General features: G+C 38.8%; 1 protein-coding gene across 2 annotated transcripts in view; it reads left to right on the forward strand.

Moving 5' to 3' along the window:
* LOC126100485 (fatty acyl-CoA reductase 1-like) overlaps positions 1–23,281 on the forward strand; it is a 501,954-nt gene that overhangs the window by 322,711 nt on the left and 155,962 nt on the right. The window contains exon 1 of one of the 2 annotated variants that reach the window (XM_049911092.1): positions 6,612–6,707. The exons of the other annotated variant lie outside the window; for it this stretch is intronic. The gene's annotated coding sequence lies outside the window, so the exon portion shown is untranslated. Of the gene's footprint in view, positions 1–6,611; positions 6,708–23,281 lie in introns of those variants that run through there. 2 annotated transcript variants of the gene reach the window in all.

The following is a 23,281-nucleotide window of genomic DNA, read 5'->3' on the forward strand; positions in this document are numbered from 1 at the left end:
GGAATAATATTGTTTGTGTTTAATAATCCCGATTCTTTGATATTTATTTCTTTGGGTACTGTAGAAAACAAAGTATTAGATTTGGAAAAATATGTTTCTCCCAATTTTATAAAGCATATTTGTTTTACAGAAGTTACATTTTCTGTTTCTTCGAAAATATCTAAACAGTTAATAGGCAACAAGTTAAGACTAAATGAAGATAAAACAAATTTAACTTATTTTTCTCTTTCTTCATTTTCTGTTTTAATTTTTATTTGTATTCCTGTTAATTTGTTAGTATTTCTGTTACCCCAATATACATATTGTAGAAGGTTATTAAAAATAATACAGCAACTATTTTGCAACAAATCTGTTAATTTTTGCCATATTTTAGCTAGTGGAACACAATAAAATGGAGCTTTTCCGAAATATTTGCTGTTATTAGTTATTAGTTGTAAACAATCTGTTAATGGATCAAATTCTTGTTCTTTTTGGAAATCTAGATTAATGCAATTATAAATTGTCGATTCTGGTCTTGTAATTCCATTTTGTTTAGCTAATGTAGAAGCAAATATTTCCTTTAATCGTTTATCATGACAATTTAAAAAATCCATAATATGGTTACCAAGTTGTTTGTTAAGACCTGGACCTGTTAATTGGCAAATAAATTTGTTGTAGATTTTAACTCTAGAGTTGGAATTAATCCATGTTAAACAGTCTTTTCCAACAGAATTATTGTTGTTAACTATTACATTACAACTTTTAATATTCTCCTTGCATTCTAAAGTTAAAATTATTTGTTAAACATTTACACATTTCTTCTTTATTAAAAATTCCTGTAAAATCCTGTGTTACATCTAAGTCCAATAAACAATAAAGTTCTTCTAAAATTTGTGGTAATTCTCTTAAAAGTGTATGAAGTTTAACATCTACTAATTCTATTTTTTTACGATTAACAACAGGATTTTTATACTTTTGTTCTATAATTTTTATATCTTTGTTTAGTACCTTTAATTATTTGTGTATTCGAATCAAGCATATATAGAATATTTGCTTTAACTCCATGTCTTGCCAAATTAAATTTAGAAAAGTTAGATCTTAAAAAACTATTAAAACTTCTACAAGCTTCCTTTTCTACAAGAAATTTTCCATTTTTCATTTCTCCTTCACAATCTATAAAATCTGTTATTTTAATTAGTATTATATTATCGCAAAATGGTTCTGTAATTGGTTTAAATTCTTCTAATTCTTGTTCTTCAGTTGTGTATATTATATCTCCAATATTTGTAATAAGATTATTGTTATTTAAATTTTCTGTAAGTAACCATAATCCAAATCTTTCGTTAGTTGTTTTTACTTTATTTCCTAAAAGTTCTGTTAAAAAATATTTCTTTTTGTTTGTAGGGACATTTTATTTTCAACTTCCTTTTATAGAGGAAAATATTTATTAGACTTGCAAAAGGTAGTTACAAGTAAAGATGTAAAATTGTTAATAAAAAGACAAAATTTAATTCTTTTGAAAAAGTAGTTGAAAACTTGGTTATTGAAAGCATAGCGATGTGATTTTTTATGTATATGATTGATTATTTTGATACAAGTGATTATCCAACAGATAAAATTAATGGTATTTCACAAGTAAACAAGAAAGTTGTTGGTAAAATGAAAGATGAATGTAATGGAAAAATTATGGAAGAATTTTGTGGTTCAAGAGCAAAGATATAGAAAAGAAATCTAGGGGATTAAACAATGTGTTGTTAAAAAAATAAGTTCAGAAGATTATAAAGATTGTTTGTTTAACAATAAAGAACAATATAGAAAATTTAATTTAATTAAAAGTGAAAAACATGAAATTTATACAATTCAAGTAAACAGAAAAGCACTAAGTCCTCATGATAATAAATGATATGTATTGGAAGATACAATAGGTACATTACCATATGGTTATTACTCAATAAAAGATTATTATATATAAATCTAAGAAAATTTTTTCTGTATAAATGGTGACTATAATCAATAAACTCAATGATGTTAATGACTCAAAAGAGATTAAAAAATAATTGAACTAGATATAAATATTTTATGTCATGTTACTGACTGAATATTTAAATTCTAGATATGGAGAAAAAATTTGTATGGAGCTTAAAAATTATTTTAAAGGCATTTTACCAAATAGATATTACAAATTAATTGATCCTTGGCAACTTGAAACAATTAAAAAAGGGCAAATGAAACTGAAATATAAAGAAATGAAAAACTTAAAAATAGAAACAATGAATTTCATGAGATAGAGTTCACAATGTAAATATTTACGTCTGTTAACTAATACATTTACTTTCATTCACAATGTAAAATTATTTTTCTCTTTAATTTTATTTAATTTAAATTTTTAACACATAGCCACAATTAAGACAGTGTAGTGGATGTATGATTAAAAGAAGTATTGAGGAATTTTATAAAGATAAATATCGAACAGGTGGACATAAATACGTATTTAAAGAATGCTGTAAGGGACATAATAAAATTAAAGATACTTTAAATGTGGTAGAACTGTAAATAAATCTTCCTTCAAAAACATTTACAAACAGCTACTCATAATAATCTTATAGCTGCTAAAGCAGCAAGTAAATAATTTTTTATATTTAATTTATTATAAATTTATTACATTCACCTATGGGAAATGTATGTAAAACAAATGATTTTTTATTATAGCTATTATTATATTGTTTTATTATATTATGTTATTATTAGGTAAAAGGGATAGTAGGATGATTTTGTATGTTCTGGATAATTAGATTGATTTTGTGAAAAATAAAAACTGAGAGTGTTAACTTCCGGTGGAGCACTCAGTTGAGTTGTCGCCTTGCCATCAAACATTTACAGTTTCCTTTCGAGAGCCACTTCTTTTCGACTGCTGACACAGCATTTGTCTGAAATCAAATTTCATTGTGGGTCCCTTCTTTACTCTTCGCTTTTGAAAATGGACGTTACTCCACAGCACAGGCACAAATCTGAATACAGCGATCAGACATGTCAATGACCGGACGCACAGCTCATAAATTTTTGTGGAAAAAAAAATCGGCACGAGAAAGATTTTAACGCGGATATTCCACTTGTCTATCACTGTGACATCAACATGGAGCCATGGCTCTCTGAGACTTCCACCTTTCACTGTTTATATTTTGCTTCTTTTTTCACAGTTCATTGTACCTTTTCTCTGTTTTCATGTTTCATCAGTGTTTAGTTTTCGCCAGCTTGTCCACTGCGCCATCTTAACACTAAATTTGAGGGTATGCGATGGGGTGTTGCCCTTGTGAGGACTCAGCACTTCGGGATTGTTCAACATAAAACCTACGAGAACACACAAGAAACCCTAAGTACCACCAGCAAGTTAAAGGCAAAATATGGCAAAAAATATCTGATGACTCGATGCTACCCAATCCTGTAATGCAGACTGTGGCAAGTGGCAAGGAAAAAGTTAGTCAAACCTCCCGTATACGGAGCTTTAGCACTCAAAAGCATCACAAGATATTCAACGTCGATTTCTCGAAAACGCTTCAGAGGCGCACCGTACTAATGCAACACTTATTAAATCTAAGCAAAAGTGTACGAATGCTGGGCAGACTGGGTGTTCCAGTGGAGTTGTGCATCCAATGCGGAGACAGCCTCCTCGACCGCGGTCACAGTGCACGACAATTCGTTCACTTCCCTTCGCTCATTCAGGTTGTACCGCGGATTCCTCTCAACGACGCGTCGCCACCATCGCCAACGCTAAACGCTACCGCGTAATTTTCCCTGTCTCGAGAATCGAAAATAATAAGCACATTATTTAAGTACTAAGTTAGATAAGAAAAGGGAGTAAAGTACATTCTGTTCAGCCAGATATTTCTTCATTAGCATTAACCATCATTTTACGTAGCAAATAGTAACGCGACAACCCAGTCAAGTTTTCAGTACAGTTGAAAGATTACATAGATGCAGTAATTCCATTAAGGGTGAACATTAAGACAAATGACAAACTGGATGGTCATATCTCTGACTGGAATTGGAGGAAAAAAGGTCTTATGAACACGTGTATTTAAATGGCCGGTGTGTGCGTGCAACGAGAACAAATCGTCACAGTACAGAGCTATATACCATCCACAGTAGATGTTCCAAGTGGCCTTCGTAGGATGCAGTGTACGCGTTCACACGTCGCATCATCGATTGCCCCACCCTTTCACACACTGTCTGAATAGCGTCACAGGTGTCGTGAATATGCTGTTGAAGGGACTGCATATCAGGAACTGCTTCAGCACACACACAACACTTTTGAGATGCACCAGAGGTAAAAGTCCAGGACGTTCCAGTCGGGTGATCTGGCAGGCCGTACTACAGGGCCCCCGTGTCGTATCCAGCGTCCGTGAAGGATGTCGTAGACGTGTTGGCGAACTGTATTGCGGAAGCTTGGTGGTGCTCCGTCATGCAGAAACTACGTAACGCGTCGTATTGCCAAAGGCACATTCTCAAGCAGCCCAGTCAGATATTCCGAAGGAAATCCAGGTACGTTCCTCGTTCGACGCGCTGTGGAACAACGACAGATCCAACCGAGTATGTGACCGCCATGAATCCCTGCCTGCACATTGATGCTGAACCGACGCTGTTGGGATCCCTCAACCAATCACCGAGGATTATCTGTAGCCCACACACGACGATTACGTAGGTCGGTGATGCCAGTTCTGATAAATGTTGCTTCGTCGGTAAAGAGGAATGATGACAGTAATCTCATAATTCTGATAGTCTGCGGAAAAAACCGACGACAAACTCTTTCTGCGGAGGGGACTCCGCTGCTGATAATCCTTGCACTCTTTACAGGTGCTCAGTATAATAACGATTATCATGCTGCATTCGAATTATCGCTTTCTGCCTTACACTATGTTGGCGGGCCATTTGCCTGAAGCCTGTGTTAGGGTTCGTCTTAATATTCTGCCGAACCCGACCCTCTAAATCAGGTGTACGCACAATCCGTAGTTTTCTGCACGTTCGTCTGAAGAGACCCATGATAACACAAACGTCCAAAAAGGGCTTGAAATGTTGTGAGAAGTGGTTGGTGCCTGTGATGGTAGTTGTTTTGGTATAGCCGTGCTGCCTCTCGACCGTTTCCATCTGCTTGGCCGTACACAAGTATCACCTCGGCTTGTTACCGACATGAACACCAGACAAACCTGCAGCTTACTGTACGATGCACCTATCACACAGGCTGCAACACACAAGGAACACCACGTGTACAGAGGAGCTTTCATTCTAGGGCCATCTACTGTAGCAACAATGCGTTTCCGGACACGTGTTCATGGGACCTTTTTCCTCCATTTCTAATCAGGAATCTGTCCCTGCACTTTGTCGGTTATGTTAATGTTCACATTGCATATGAATACCTACGCGATCAAAGAGGTGCGATAGGTGCCAATGGGTTACAGAATATTAGATGTGGGAGGAAATGTAAAGTAATCAGTGGTCACTGTGACATGATGAAACCCATGGTTGTACAATACGGACACGAAGTTCTTGTAGAACAGTTGAAAAACTGGTAGAATTTGACCCTGGGGAAGATGATTTTAGGTTTCCGGAACGGTGTAAGAATACATGAGATATACAGACGCTACGACTTATCTCAAAAGATATACAGAAGAAAAGAAAAGCTACATTTACAACACTCACAGATTTACAGAAATATTTTACAGTGCTTACTGCAACAGAAGCTATGAAATTCTGGAGAAAGTAGAGATAAAGCACAGGAAACGAAAAATTTTCTATGACTTGTACAGTAACTAGACTGAAGTTATACGAGTCGAAGAAAATGAAAGTGAAGTATTAACTGAGAAGGGAGTGAGACAGAGTTGTAGCCTACCACTGGTAGTATTCAGTCTGGACTTTGAGCAGGCAGTGTAGGAAAGTAAGAATAAAATTTGGAAGTTTGAGCCTTGCCGATGGAACTGAAATTATGCAAGTAAGTGATCGGAAGAGCAGAAGAACGGAAAGGGTAGTGTCTTGCAAACAGGTTATAAGATGAAAAGTGCAAAAATAATAATGGAATGTACCCGAGTTACACTAGGCGGTACTGAAGGAATTAGATCAGCAAATGAGACAATAAAGGTGGTAAATAAGTTTTGCTGTTTGGTTAGCAAAATAACTGATGATTGACGAAACAGAGAATGTATAAAAAGCAGACTGACAACAACAAGGAAAGCGTGTCAGAAAAAAAGAGAAAATTGTTAACATCTAGCATAAAATTAAGTGTTACGAAGTAGTTTTTGAAGTTATTTGTATGGAGCGTTATGTTGTCCGTAAGTGTAGCGAGGAGAAGGAACGATTCAGGTTAGAGGAGAATATAAGCTTTTGAAATGTTTCATAAGGGAAGGATGTTGAAACCAACTTGGGCAGATCGAGCTGCTGAAGAAGGGACACAGTACAGAATTCATGAAAGGAGACGTGTGGTCCATAACTCGACTAAAAGAAGGTATCGGTTGGAATGGCACATACTAAAGCATCCACGATACTTTCTGCACGTTAATACCATGACTGGTAAATTTGACGTCAATTCATCGGCAAGGATAACACATTCGGCTCGAGTGATGTAACCGGAACTGCTCGGACTGCTAATAAGCGCAGGAGGTCGACGATCCGACGAGTACTGACGCCACTATCGCGAAGCCTGTCGTACGCCGCACAGCGCCGCTTTGCCCTCGCCGAACGTAAGTCACATCTTGGCGTCGCCGCATTTTTTCATTTGCTTTACTTTTGCAGGATTCCTACCCAAGGCCTTTGCACTCAACTACATAAAATAAATCGTGTAACTACAACAAATTATAAATATACGTACTTGACAATTTCAATGAAAACAACAAGTAAGAATGTGTAAGTAGGAAGAATGTGTAAGTAACTGTGTTACAGCCAGGGCCGTTACTGGATGTTTTGCCGCTATAGACGAGAACTGAAGAATGACGCCCCCTCTTTTTTACCACCATCGGTTTCCAGCTATTATACTTTTAACCATGAAACTAATATGACCAAACGACCTCATTTTCTGACGACAGTTATGAGTTTAACTGACGCATGAGAAATGGTCAGCTGAGACAAACACAGAAAGAGGGACTAAGGGAGGCATGGTATCAAGTCACAACGTGATAGTAGGGCAGCGCACGACCACGCTCCAGCGGTCGACATAAGTGAATAAAAGTTTGCTTCCGTTTTGTACCCAGTAGCTGCTGCTTTACTTTCGAGGTAGGTAGAGGCAATGTGTTTTCTTTCGTCAAAGTGAAGTAAGTAACGATTTATTAAGGAACAGTTCTGTAGCTTCTGAAAACCACGCGCTGTTTTAATTTTCCATCTTTTCATTGTTTCTCCTCATTTGCTCAATTTTTTCGCTGTTTCATTTGAAAATACTTTTTTCCGCCTTTTGCCGCCCCTAGAATGTTGTCTTCATAGGCAGCTGCCTAGTCTTGCCTGTTGTAGTAACTGTCCTGGTTACAACTGACTAGAGTTTCCAAGTCCAGCAAAGAATAAGCTTGCGTTAGATGTATACAACTCTGCTATGTAGAGAGTCTAGAAGGTTAATCGCCTAACACATGCACTGCAGTTTTCTCGTACCTGAAAGGCACTTTCGATAGCTGTTTCGACAGAACTCAATTGTAGCCAAAGGCGCGTATTTGTAACCAATACACAGATTTTGAGACGTTGGAGGAAGTGCAGTTTTTTAGAATTACAAATATTTAAATGTGTCAGTGCCAGTTGACATTAAAATCCTAAAAGTAGCATAAAAGTGAATGTCGATGGTTTTTGTTGCGGCTAGCTAGTGCCAGTAGTTCACGAGTTATCGTATTGTAAACAATGCTAACACTAATAGATGTTTGTTCCATGCTATTGCTTGGATGATAGCCGGCGATCTTATGTTCTTTTACATTGTCTTATTTTTACACAGTGAATGTATTGCGACGACCCTGTCAGTTGTTGTATGATAGTGGACGTAGCAGCACGTGCTTGGCAGATGGTATTTCCCAGTGCGAAAATAGCGGACATGCTCGTAGTTTGTGCTGAACGTAGGAAGTATGAGGTTAGTACGCGTACCGCGGACGCCGGAAAAAATCTCAATGGACATAAACCACTTCAACTTCTTCACACGGTTACAGATGACGTGAAACGGCGTATCAGTGTTGAAATGCTAGAACGTGTGCAGCAATCGTTGCATGGCAGACCACAAGCCCATACTGACACTGGTGGTAGTCATCTTGAGCACAATTTTTTAGGTTGCATTGGTTCCTTACTTGTGAGACCCGACAGATGAACTGCATTCACCTTTTTTTCAATTTTTTTGCCTTCCGTTTGTCCTAGGCTATAATTTAACAACACGACACATCCGGAGATTTGCGTATGGCTGCACATACTCGCCCATGAGAAATTCGCATTCGTTTTTGTTACAACGTGAAACAAATAAGTCATTGTTTAAAATGTTCCTACTACGATATATCGTAAACTGACAAACTGCCTATTGGCTTCTGTCTCGGGTTCTTCGGCCGACGTTCATCTAATGATTTTTTCTGACGTTTCGCCAGCCACTCGTGCTGGCGAAACGTCAGAAAAATCATTAGATGAACGTCGGCCGAAGAACCCGAGACAGAAGCCAATAGGCAGTTTGTCAACAAGTGGCCACGAAAGCCTTAACAATTTTGTATATCGTAAACTGCTTGCACTAGGTTCTTGCAATAAACAGCACTGACGTTCTAATGTAGTCTACTCTGAATTTGGTATGGTCACTAGGTACTGATACCTGGAAATAGTTGTACTACTAAATAAATACACCTTTGTAACTTATAGCACGCTGCATACGGGCTTCATAGTTGTGCCCCTGCCTACCATTCCAACGTGCGAGATCCGCATATAAATTACGTTTTCGACTATCGAGACATTTGCGGTTCAGATCCTTCATCCTATAAGTTAAACTGTGTCGGTCCCAATTGTAGCCTTGTTGTACATAATAAACACAATGAAAAATCTCTAACTTCCGTTATGTGTTCCTCGAAGGTATGCGATTTTCTCCAAGTGAACTCCGTGGTATTTGGCAGACGCGGTTCACGGAATATTTCGACTGATCAATCGCGAAGTTGCTGGCTAAACTCTGTCTTATTGTCATATGAATAGCCACATAACTTTTGTTGGCATTTATTTTGACCTGCTGTTGCTTAATCGTTTTTCAGTTTATATCGAAGCTGTTTGGAATTCGTAGTCAGTGTTAATTGCATTGTCGTCTGCTTGGTACATCACTGTATCGTCGTCGAATGTGAATTATGGTATTTAAACAAATAAATATTAATCAGTACCCGTCGCAAAATGGAAGCCTGTGCAGCTCCAGCACAATGGGCTTCGCCACATTACTTGCTGTATGTTGTTTGCACTCCAGTATTATTCTTGGAACTAGGAACCTTCGTTACATTAGTTGCAACTTGCAACGTTTTTGGTAAAGTGCCAGATTTCCGAACGCCAACAGAAATGGATAATGCGTAAATCGTTATGTGCGCTAAAAGCTGGCTTAAGCCGGAAATAAGTTCAGCCGAAATTTTTGTGAAGGACTTAACGGTGTTGATAAGGGATAGGATAAATACAGTTGGTGGTGGCGTGTTTGTTGCTGTTGGACGTAGTTTATCTTCTAGCGAAATTGAAATAGATAGTTCCTATGAATTAGTAGGCGCAGAGGTCATTCTTGGCAAGCGGAATAAAGTGGTAATTGGGTCCATTTACTGACCTCCCAACTAAGACGATACAATTTCTGAAAGGTTCAAAGAATACTTTATTTCCCTCATACAATTCTAGTTAGTGGTGACGTCACTTTACCCTCGATAAGTTGGCAAAATACGTGCATCAGTTCGGACGTAAACATTAAGCATTATCTGAAATTGCGCTAAACGCATTCCCTGGTAATTATTTCCAGCAATTAGTTCATGAGGCCACTCAGATAGTAAACGGCTGTGAAAACACAGACGACCTCGTAGCAACAAATCATCGTGAGCTAATAACGAGCAGGGGTTAACGAACATAAGGTTGTCGTAGCGAGACTGAATACCGTTATTTCCAAATCCACCAACAATAAACGAATAATATATCTGTTCAAGAATCAGATAAAAATCCTCTTGACGGCTTCGTGAGGGACAATCTCGTTCCGAATTAGTAACGTAGGCTTACACCAAATATGGCTTCAATTCAAAGAAATAGTATCGACAAAAATTGAGAGATTTCTACCAAATCAATTAACAAATGACTGAGTTGATCCCCCATGGTACACGAAACAGGTTAAAACACTGTTACAGAAAAACAACGAAAAAAGCAGGCCTAATTCAAACGGATGCAAGGTCGCCAAGACTGATGATGTTTTACGCAAGCTCTAAATTTAGGGCGGACTTCAGTGCGATGTGCTTATAATAGTTTCCACAGAGAAACCTTTTCTCGAAATGTGGCAGAAAATCCAAAGAGTGTCTCGTCCTATGCAAAATATACTACCGGAAAGACACAATCAGTGCCTTCTTTGCGCAATGGCAATGGAAATGCTATCGATGACAATGCTGCTATAGCAGAGTTACTAAATACAGTCATCTAAAATTTCTTCACTAAAGGAGACAAAGTAAATATTCCAGATTTCGAATCAAGAACAGCTGCCAACTTGAGTAACCTGAAAACAGATATCTTTGAAACAGTGAAGCAACTCAAATCACATAATAAAAGCAAGTTTTCCGGTGCAGAGTGAATAAAAATTAGGTTCTTTTTAGTGGATGCTGATGCAGTAGCTCCATATTTAACATGCATATACAGTCGCTCGAGACCAAGGACCCGTACACAAAGGTTGGAAAGTAGCACCACAACGAAACTTTGTTTGGCGGTAAATCCAAAGAGATTCTGATCGTATGTAAAGGTGCAGAAGTGGCAAGACACAGTCAATACTTTCACCGCGTGATGGGAATGGTGATGTTAGTTACAGTCAGTACTTTCCCTGTGTGATGTTAGTAATGGCACTAGAGTGGAGTTGTTAAATACGGTTTTTCGTAATTCCTTCACCCATTAGGAGTAAGTAAATATTGTAAAATTCGATTCAACAACAACTGTCAACCACTTACAAATAGATATCTAGGTATTGCAAATCAGCTTAAATCACCTAAAAAAGGAATATCTTCCACTCCAGATTCACTACCAAATCACGCAAGATTTCGTTTTCACAGATCCAGAAACCTATACTTTTTTGACATTATTAACACCCACACAGATCGACGACCGATCAAAATATGATTAACAAAACAAAATTCGATGTCAGCTTTGCAACGCGAGAAAACAACCTGTATCCTGACAAATTTCAGGGGGTCCCCTTTTGTCTAAAACACTCAATCATGTTGGAAATCCAGCCTTCGCTAAACAATTGACAATGGGCCTGGTCCCACGAGATCACGAATAAAGAGCACCGAACGCAAACAGTTATCCAAGGTCTGCTGTTACGCAGACGGGCATCAAAGCGTAGTCGTTTCCTTGTGCAAGAATAACACTTAACAGCTCACTCCTGCGCAGAAAACAAGAGTTACTTCTGTTGCTCGGCATATAAACACACGGAATAAAGTCGACGTTAGGAAAAACCGGCAATCAAGGAAAATAAGCTTACTACATTCAAATAACATATCAAAATATAACCAACACTAATTTAAAATGTAAATAAAATCTTGACAGGACATACCAAACATCACGCCTTCCATAAACCCACAAGCAGTTTGCTCTCTGATACACGCTGCATAGGTTAACAATAGTACCACTAAACAACTAGAACTATAATAAGGATCTAAACTGATAGTGGAATGTCACACTTTGTTTTGCACGATTCTTGAAGCCTGAACAGAATGGAAATACATGCACGTCTCTAAAATCAACACTGTTCTGTTGTACTGCTAGGTATCATATACTATATGTTAGAATACAGATGTAATAATTACACCAAATGATGCCACTAATGATAAACTTACTCCAAATCTTCAAGCATTTGTGTAACTGTTGTTAATACAGAACCAGCATTTGACCGTGAGGACTATCGACAACGCTCACCTTTGCTCAAAGTTGTTGTTTGCTTCAAGAGATGGGCTGTTATTCCTTCCACACAGACACATTGCTGTTCTCGTTAAATGAGCTCCTTCCGTCACTCATGCGCCATGTCTCAGATTTGTCATTTAGTGGCTGTAGGAGCAGTTTTGTAATAATAAATTTACTATCAAAGATTAGTTTTCAAATACAAGTTTAAATGTTTCATTTCAGTCGAATTGTGGAATTGGCAGTTCACGTGTTTTAGTTAAATAGACGTTAAAATGACACTCGGCTGGTAATGACGTTGGATACAGTGGTTGGGACTGGAGTTGACGTTGCAACTCATCACAGAGGTGCTGTGATGGGTTCAGGTTGGTGCTCTGGACAGGCCAGTCAGTTTCAGGAATGTTATTCTCCGTTCTATCGCACGCAACACAACTTGATTCACCACTCCAAATTTCCAGTCATTCACTGTCTGGTGGCATCGATCTTTGTACTATCTCAGGTGACGATTAGCACTGAGATCACTGGGCAACACAGACCAAACCATTTTTCTGTTAAAGCTTTTATACTGACAACAGAATACTCCACGCTTCTTTTATGGTGACGTCGCCTCTTCTGTCATATTATAGTTCCGTATTACATAGGAGAGGTCTAGATGTTTTGATACACACTGTCATTTTCTGGTATCAGAATACTGTTATGGTATATACAAGCATTACGACCAGGAGCTCCAATATAAAATGGCTTGTGTTGAAATTGTGGCACTAATGGATCAGATGCACGGGGTATTACAGCAGCTCTGTGTAGACACCTATTACCATATGCATCTAAATGTGGACATAATAAAAGAATTCGTTAGGATTGTAGGAAGTGTTGATGTTTCATTACCTAACATCCAACCATGATCTCTACAACCAAGAAGACTAGCAAGGAATTAATTTTCTGTACACTTACAAGTTCGCTATGGAAATGAAGTCCCATGCTAGCTGACAAAGCACAGGGAAACGAAGCGTGTAAAAAATATGTAAAACATTTTGCATTAACTTGGGACAAATTTTTATAATTTTATTTGTTGCTTACCTGTAACCATAAACATCACTTTAAATCCTAAATGAGTCTCCTGCACGAATCCATGCTCAACAGACTATATTCAGTCATTTACTGAAATAATCAACTGATTTGGAGTCAGATTCTCTGTTACAAAATTGTCTCAATTCGACAAATAAAGAAAATGTGACCTGTGTCTTCCTATACTGTGAACTTATTTTCATTAGAGTTTCAAATAACTTTTCCATACACAATCGGAAAAAACAACTATCTTGTCTACCAAATGTGACACAGACTGTCCCTTCACTGCACAGATTCAGTGTTGAAACATGTATTAAAATATGTCCTTACGATAATCTACATGTGTCCTGTGTATAGTAACAATGAATAAGTAGACGCCAATGCGTGGTTGAAATTATAGTGACTACAGCTCGAGTCGTGTTGCACATGTTGCAGCTCTTGCTAGGGCATTCTGGCCTGACGATATTTGTATCTCAATTATCTTCCACTTTTAAGTTCTTTCGCTTACTGTTGCAGAATATGTAGGATATTTTTAGTGTCTTGTTCTCTTATAACCGAGTGAACTATATTTTTTTGTTAGTTGACCTATTTTCGTTTATTTACTTTTCATTTACACGTCACGTTCCGTAGGACTAAACTGAGGAGCAATGGTCCAAGGTCATGGAACATGTCAGTACATCATATTACAACATACAAGTAATAACAGATAAAAGTGAAATGTTTATGAACCCGAGTAAAGTCAATCCATAAGTCTAAGTAAACGCAACAATACGACAAGAATCAGTTTAATTTTTCAAGGAACTTCTCGATAGAACGGAAGGTGTGACCCATGAGGAAAGTCTTCAGTTTCGATTTGAAGGCGCATGGATTACTGCTAAGATGTTTGAATTCGAGTGGTAGCTTATTGAAAATTGATGCAGCAGTATACTGAACACCTTTCTGCACAAGTGTTTAAGACATCCGACTGCATGTTTGATTTCTGCCGAGTATTAACTGAGTGAAAGCCGCTTATTCTTGGGAATAAGCTAGTATTGTTAACAAGAAATGACAGTAAGGAATATGTATATTCAGAGACCAATGTCAAAATACGTTCGTGAACAAGTTCGTGAACTTACACCACTGATTGCCCGTACCACACGTTTCTGAGCCAAAAATAACCTTTTAGAATGGGAAGAGTTACCCAAAAATATAATACCATACGACATAAGCGAATGAAAATAAGCAAAGTAGACCAGTTTTCGTTTCGAGCGATCACTCACTTCAGATACCGTTATTTCTGGCTTTTTTCTCTGTTTTTGTTGCCGTTTCCTCGCCGTTCAGCAGGTCATCTACATCTACATCTACATTTATACTCCGCAAGCCACCCAACGGTGTGTGGCGGAGGGCACTTTACGTGCCACTGTCATTACCTCCCTTTCCTGTTCCAGTCGCGTATGGTTCGCGGGAAGAACGACTGTCTGAAAGCCTCTGTGCGCGCTCTAATCTCTCTAATTTTACATTCGTGATCTCCTCGGGAGGTATAAGTAGGGGGAAGCAATATATTCGATACCTCATCCAGAAACGCACCCTCTCGAAACCTGGCGAGCAAGCTACACCGCGATGCAGAGCGCCTCTCTTGCAGAGTCTGCCACTTGAGTTTGTTAAACATCTCCGTAACGCTATCACGGTTACCAAATAACCCTGTGACGAAACGCGCCGCTCTTCTTTGGATCTTCTCTATCTCCTCCGTCAACCCGATCTGGTACGGATCCCACACTGATGAGCAATACTCAAGTATAGGTCGAACGAGTGTTTTGTAAGCCACCTCCTTTGTTGATGGACTACATTTTCTAAGGACTCTCCCAATGAATCTCAACCTGGTACCCGCCTTACCAACAATTAATTTTATATGATCATTCCACTTCAAATCGTTCCGCACGCATACTCCCAGATATTTTACAGAAGTAACTGCTACCAGTTTTTGTTCCGCTATCATATAATCATACAATAAAGGATCCTTCTTTCTATGTATTCGCAATACATTACATTTGTCTATGTTAAGGGTCAGTTGCCACTCCCTGCACCAAGTGCCTATCCGCTGCAGATCTTCCTGCATGTCGCTACAATTTTCTAATGCTGCAACTTCTCTGTATACTACAGCATCATCCGCGAAAAGCCGCATGGAACTTCCGACACTATCTACTAGGTCATTTATATATATATTGTGAAAAGCAATGGTCCCACAACACTCCCCTGTGGCACGCCAGAGGTTACTTTAATGTCTGTAGACATCTCTCAGTTGATAACAACATGCTGTGTTCTGTTTGCTAAAAACTCTTCAATCCAGCCACACAGCTGGTCTGATATTCCGTAGGCTCTTACTTTGTTTATCAGGCGACAGTGCGGAACTGTATCGAACGCCTTCCGGAAGTCAAGAAAAATAGCATCTACCTGGGAGTCTGTATCTAATATTTTCTGGGTCTCATGAACAAATAAAGCGAGTTGGGTCTCACACGATCGCTGTTTCCGGAATCCATGTTGATTCCTACATAGTAGATTCTGAGTTTCCAAAAACGACATGATACTCGAGCAAAACACATGTTCTAAAATTCTACAACAGATCGACGTCAGAGATATAGGTCTATAGTTTTGCGCATCTGCTCGACGACCCTTCTTGAAGACTGGGACTACCTGTGCTCTTTTCCAATCATTTGGAACCTTCTGTTCCTCTAGAGACTTGCAGTACACGGCTGTTAGATGGGGGGCAAGTTCTTTCGCGTACTCTGTGTAGAATCGAATTGGTATCCCATCAGGTCCAGTGGACTTTCCTCTGTTGAGTAATTCCAGTTGCTTTTCTATTCCTTGGACACTTACTTCGATGTCAGCCATTTTTTCGTTTGTGCGAGGATTTAGAGAAGGAACTGCAGTGCGGTCTTCCTCTGTGAAACAGCTTTGGAAAAAGGTGTTTAGTATTTCAGCTTTACGCTTGTCATCCTCTGTTTCAATGCCATCATCATCCCGGAGTGTCTGGACATGATGTTTCGAGCCACTTACTGATTTAACGTAAGACCAGAACTTCCTAGGATTTTCTGTAAAGTCGGTACCTAGTATTTTACTTTCGAATTCACTGAACGCTTCACGCATAGCCCTCCTTACGCTAACTTTGACATCGTTTAGCTTCTGTTTGTCTGAGAGATTTTGGCTGCGTTGAAACTTGGAGTGAAGCTCTCTTTGCTTTCGCAGTAGTTTCCTAACTTTGTTGTTGTACCACGGTGGGTTTTTCCCGTCCCTCACAGTTTTACTCGGCACGTACCTGTCTAAAACGCATTTTACGATTGCCTTGAACTTTTTCCATAAACACTCAACATTGTCAGTGTCGGAACAGAAATTTTCGTTTTGATCTGTTAGGTAGTCTGAAATCTGCCTTCTATTACTCTTGCTAAACAGATAAACCTTCCTCCCTTTTTTTATATTCCTATTAACTTCCATATTCAGGGATGCTGCAACGGCCTTATGACCACTGATTCCCTGTTCTGCACTTACAGAGTCGAAAAGTTCGGTTCTGTTTGTTATCAGTAGGTCCAAGATGTTATCTCCACGATTTGGTTCTCTGTTTAATTGCTCGAGGTAATTTTCGGACAGTGCGCTCAGTATAATGTCACTCGATGCTCTGTCCCTACCACCCGTCCCAAACATCTGAGTGTCCCAGTCTATATCTGGTAAATTGAAATCTCCACCTAAGACTATAACATGCTGAGAAAATTTTTGTGAAATGTATTCCAAATTTTCTCTCAGTTGTTCTGCCACTAATGCTGCTGAGTCGGGGGGTCGGTAAAAGGAGCCAATTATTAACCTAGCTCGGTTGTTGAGTGTAACCTCCACCCATAATAATTCACAGGAATCAACACTGTTCTGTTGTAGTGCGAGGTGTCAGATACTATATGCTAGAATATAGATGTAATAATTACACCAAACGATGCCACTAATGATAAACTTACTCCAAATCTTCAACTGCAAGAAATCTGCAACTGTACGAATAACATTAACAAATATGAAAAAAGTGGGATTATATACATCAACGTTATATTACTGAAAATTGCAGTAGTTACGTGGATACAGTTTTGGCGTGCTCCAGGTCGCTACCAGATTTGTCATGTACATACGAGCTTTGGTCCGTCTGCCGGTGCTTTTAAACAAAAGAGAAAAATGTAACTTTCGCACCGTGGTCGTAATTCAAAACATTATACCATCTTGCTGTTCGCGTGTATCGTGAGAATGTACTGCTTTATTGCGAAAAGGTTTTGAAAATTTTAGCGTTACTTCTGATAATTTCTGTTCTTTATCTATGTCTCTGTATGTGATGGGGGAGTGTTGTATGTTTGTGTGTGTGTGAGTGTTTGTGTATTTATTTGTGTGTATGAATGTGTGCATTGTTGCTTTTCTATATCTTGTTTCAGTTCTCTCAGAGCTGTAAAGAGTGTGTTGTTGACAAGTGTGTTTTCATTTATTACGTTCTTTCCTTCCACTATAGCCTTTTGTATGTAATAATTTCCTTCAATTTTTAGTTTTCCGTTCAAACTGTTGCCGCTTTTTGCAGATGCGTAGAACAGTTTCGATGTCAGTGGGGAAAACGGTTTTTATTTATTTGGTGCTCTTCGTGTGTGGTCACTCTTCTGAGCTCTCTTGCGCTCTGTATATCCTCTTTGGAGGTTTCTGCTTGTTTGTTCTGTCTATTGGACCTGAGAAGGGTTACATGTCAGCTGCTATATACCTGCATTGCTGAATTTCTCTGAGGATTTTTTAAATCTGATCGTAGCTTTCGTTGGGTTGTGTTGTTTGTTCCGAATGTTATTGCGATCCCTTGCTTTTTGATCGTTTCAAATTATATTTCCTATTTTGTTATTGTATGTTAACGTGTACAATCTGCTTTTTCTTCAGATGTGGTGTCGTCTGCTGTATTGTCTGTATGTTCTGCCTCCTGTCAGAATATCACTCTCTGTACAATTCCGCTTCCGTTTCCACAACGAAACTTTGTTTGGTGGTATATCCAAAGAGATTCTGATCGTATGTAAAGGTGCAGAAGTGGCAAAACACAGTCAATACTTTCACCGCGTGGTAGCAATGATCACCTAAAAAGGAATATCTTCCACTCCAGATTCACTACAAAATCACGCAAGTTTCGTTTTCACAGATCCAGAAACCTATACTTTTTTGACATTATTAACACCCACACAGATCGACGACCAATCAAAATATGATGAACAAAACAAAATTCGATGTCAGCTTTGCAAGGCGAGAAAACAACCTGTATCCTGACAAATTTCAGGGGGTTCCCTTTTGTCTAAAACACTCATTCATGTTGGAAATCCAGCCTTCGCTAAACAATTGACAATGGGCCTGGTCCCACGAGGTCATGGATAAAGAGCACCGAACGCGAACAGTTATACAAGGTCTGCAGTTACGCAGACGGGCATCAAAGTGTAGTCGTTTCCTTCTGCAAGAATAACACTTAACAGCTCACCCCTGCGCAGAAAGCAAGAGTTACTTCTGGTGCTCGGCATATAAACACGTGGAATAAAGTCGACGTTAGGAAAAGCCGGCAATCAAGGGAGATAAGCTTACTACATTCAAATAACATATCAAAAAATAACCAACACTAATTTAAAATGTAAATAAAATCTTGACAGGACACACCAAACATCACGCTTCCCATAACCCCACGAGCAGTTTGCTCTCTGATACATGCTGCATAGGTTAACCATAGTATCACCAAACAACTAGAACTATAATAAGAATCTAAACTGATAGTGGAATGTCACACTTTGTTTTGTACGATTCGTGAAGCCTGAACAGAATGGAAATACATCCACGTTCATCTCTAAAATCAACACTGCTTCTGTTGTACTGCGAGGTATCAGATACTATATGCTAGAATATACATGTAATAATTACACCAAACGATGCCACTAATGATAAACTTACTCCAAATCTTCAAGCATTTGTGTAACTGTTGTTAATACAGAACCAGCATTTGACCGTGAGGACTATCGACAACGCTCACCTTTGCACAAAATTGTTGTTTGCTTCAAGAGATGGGCTGCTATTCCTTCCACACAGACACATTGCTGTTCTCGTTAAATGAGCACCTTCCGTCACTCATGCGCCATGTCTCAGATTTGTCATTTAGTGGCTGTAGGAGCAGTTTTGTAATAATAAGTTTACTATCAAAGATTAGTTTTCAAATACAAGTTTAAATGTTTCATTTCAGTCGAATTGTGGAATTGGCAGTTCTCGTGTTTTAGTTTAATAGACGTTAAAATGTCACTCGGCTGGTAATGACGTTGGATACAGTGGTTTGGACTGGAGATGACGTTGTAACTCATCACAGAGGTGCTGCGATGGGTTCAGGTTGAGGCTCTGGACAGGCCAGTCAGTTTCAGGAATGTTATTCTCCGTCCTATCGCATGCGACACAACTTGATTCACCACTCCAAATTTCCAGTCATTCACTGTCTGGTGGCATCGAACTTTGTACTATCTCAGGTGACGATTAGCACTGAGATCACTGGGCAACACAGACCAAACCATTTTTCTGTTAAAGCTTTTATACTGACAACAGAATACTCCACGCTTCTCTTATGGTGACGTCGCCTCTCCTGTCATATTATAGTTCCGTATTACATAGGAGACGTCTAGATGTTTTGATACACACTGTCATTTTCTGGTATCAGAATGCTGTTATGGTGTATACAAGCAATACGACCAGGAACTCCAATATAAAATGGATTGTGTTGAAATTGTTCCTTGTCTATATCTTAGTATGTGATGGGGGAGTGTGGTGTGTTTGTGTGTTTGTGTATTTATTTGTGTGTATGAATGTGTGCATTGTTGCTGTTCTATATCTTGTTTCAGTTCTCTCAGAGCTGTAAAGAGTGTGTTGTTGACAAGTGTGTTTTCATTTATTACGTTCTTTCCTTCCACTATAGCCTTTTGTATGTAATAATTTCCTTCAATTTTTAGTTTTCCGTTCAAACTGTTGCCGCTTTTTGCAGATGCGTAGAACAGTTTCGTTGTCAGTGGGGAAAACGGTTTTTATTTATTTGGTGCTCTGCGTATGTGGTCACTCTTCTGAGCTCTCTTGCGCTCTGTATATCCTCTTTGGAGGTTTCTGCTTGTTTGTTCTGTCTATTGGACCTGAGAAGGGTTACATGTCAGCTGCTATATACCTGCATTGCTGAATTTATCTGAGGATTTTTTAAATCTGATCGTGGCTTTCGTGGAATTGTGTTATTTGTTCCGAATGTTATGGCGATCCCTTGCTTTTTGATCGTTTCAAATTATATTTCCTATTTTGTTATTGTATGTTAACGTGTACAATCTGCTTTTTCTTCAGATGTGGTGTCGTCTGCTGTATTGTCTGTATGTTCTGCCTCCTGTCAGAATATCACTCTCTGTACAATTCCGCTTCCGTTTCCACAATGAAACTTTGTTTGGTGGTATATCCAAAGAGATTCTGATCGTATGTAAAGGCGCAGAAGTAGCAAGACACAGTCAATACTTTCACCGCGTGGTAGCAATGATCACCTAAAAAGGAATATCTTCCACTCCAGATTCACTACAAAATCACGCAAGTTTCGTTTTCACAGATCCAGAAACCTATACTTTTTTGACATTATTAACACCCACACAGATCGACGACCAATCAAAATATGATGAACAAAACAAAATTCGATGTCAGCTTTGCAAGGCGAGAAAACAACCTGTATCCTGACAAATTTCAGGGGGTTCCCTTTTGTCTAAAACACTCATTCATGTTGGAAATCCAGCCTTCGCTAAACAATTGACAATGGGCCTGGTCCCACGAGGTCATGGATAAAGAGCACCGAACGCGAACAGTTATACAAGGTCTGCAGTTACGCAGACGGGCATCAAAGTGTAGTCGTTTCCTTCTGCAAGAATAACACTTAACAGCTCACCCCTGCGCAGAAAGCAAGAGTTACTTCTGGTGCTCGGCATATAAACACGTGGAATAAAGTCGACGTTAGGAAAAGCCGGCAATCAAGGGAGATAAGCTTACTACATTCAAATAACATATCAAAAAATAACCAACACTAATTTAAAATGTAAATAAAATCTTGACAGGACACACCAAACATCACGCTTCCCATAACCCCACGAGCAGTTTGCTCTCTGATACATGCTGCATAGGTTAACCATAGTATCACCAAACAACTAGAACTATAATAAGAATCTAAACTGATAGTGGAATGTCACACTTTGTTTTGTACGATTCGTGAAGCCTGAACAGAATGGAAATACATCCACGTTCATCTCTAAAATCAACACTGCTTCTGTTGTACTGCGAGGTATCAGATACTATATGCTAGAATATACATGTAATAATTACACCAAACGATGCCACTAATGATAAACTTACTCCAAATCTTCAAGCATTTGTGTAACTGTTGTTAATACAGAACCAGCATTTGACCGTGAGGACTATCGACAACGCTCACCTTTGCACAAAATTGTTGTTTGCTTCAAGAGATGGGCTGCTATTCCTTCCACACAGACACATTGCTGTTCTCGTTAAATGAGCACCTTCCGTCACTCATGCGCCATGTCTCAGATTTGTCATTTAGTGGCTGTAGGAGCAGTTTTGTAATAATAAGTTTACTATCAAAGATTAGTTTTCAAATACAAGTTTAAATGTTTCATTTCAGTCGAATTGTGGAATTGGCAGTTCTCGTGTTTTAGTTTAATAGACGTTAAAATGACACTCGGCTGGTAATGACGTTGGATACAGTGGTTTGGACTGGAGTTCACGTTGTAATTCATCACAGAGGTGCTGCGATGGGTTCAGGTTGAGGCTCTGGACAGGCCAGTCAGTTTCAGGAATGCTATTCTCCGTCCTACCGCACACGACACAACTTGATTCACCACTCCAAATTTCCAGTCATTCACTGTCTGGTGGCATCGAACTTTGTACTATCTCAGGTGACGATTAGCACTGAGATCACTGGGCAACACAGACCAAACCATTTTTCTGTTAAAGCTTTTATACTGACAACAGAATACTCCACGCTTCTCTTATGGTGACGTCGCCTCTCCTGTCATATTATAGTTCCGTATTACATAGGAGACGTCTAGATGTTTTGATACACACTGTCATTTTCTGGTATCAGAATGCTGTTATGGTGTATACAAGCAATACGACCAGGAACTCCAATATAAAATGGATTGTGTTGAAATTGTTCCTTGTCTATATCTTAGTATGTGATGGGGGAGTGTGGTGTGTTTGTGTGTTTGTGTATTTATTTGTGTGTATGAATGTGTGCATTGTTGCTGTTCTATATCTTGTTTCAGTTCTCTCAGAGCTGTAAAGAGTGTGTTGTTGACAAGTGTGTTTTCATTTATTACGTTCTTTCCTTCCACTATAGCCTTTTGTATGTAATAATTTCCTTCAATTTTTAGTTTTCCGTTCAAACTGTTGCCGCTTTTTGCAGATGCGTAGAACAGTTTCGATGTCAGTGGGGAAAACGGTTTTTATTTATTTGGTGCTCTGCGTATGTGGTCACTCTTCTGAGCTCTCTTGCGCTCTGTATATCCTCTTTGGAGGTTTCTGCTTGTTTGTTCTGTCTATTGGACCTGAGAAGGGTTACATGTCAGCTGCTATATACCTGCATTGCTGAATTTATCTGAGGATTTTTTAAATCTGATCGTGGCTTTCGTGGAATTGTGTTATTTGTTCCGAATGTTATGGCGATCCCTTGCTTTTTGATCGTTTCAAATTATATTTCCTATTTTGTTATTGTATGTTAACGTGTACAATCTGCTTTTTCTTCAGATGTGGTGTCGTCTGCTGTATTGTCTGTATGTTCTGCCTCCTGTCAGAATATCACTCTCTGTACAATTCCGCTTCCGTTTCCACAATGAAACTTTGTTTGGTGGTATATCCAAAGAGATTCTGATCGTATGTAAAGGCGCAGAAGTAGCAAGACACAGTCAATACTTTCACCGCGTGGTAGCAATGATCACCTAAAAAAGGAATATCTTCCACTCCAGATTCACTACCAAATCACGCAAGATTCGTTTTCACAGATCCAGAAACCTATACTTTTTTGACATTATTAACACCCACACAGATCGACGACCAATCAAAATATGATGAACAA

This window comes from Schistocerca cancellata, chromosome 9 (genome assembly GCF_023864275.1).
Source record: "Schistocerca cancellata isolate TAMUIC-IGC-003103 chromosome 9, iqSchCanc2.1, whole genome shotgun sequence".
NCBI classification, from domain to species: Eukaryota; Metazoa; Arthropoda; class Insecta; order Orthoptera; family Acrididae; genus Schistocerca; species Schistocerca cancellata.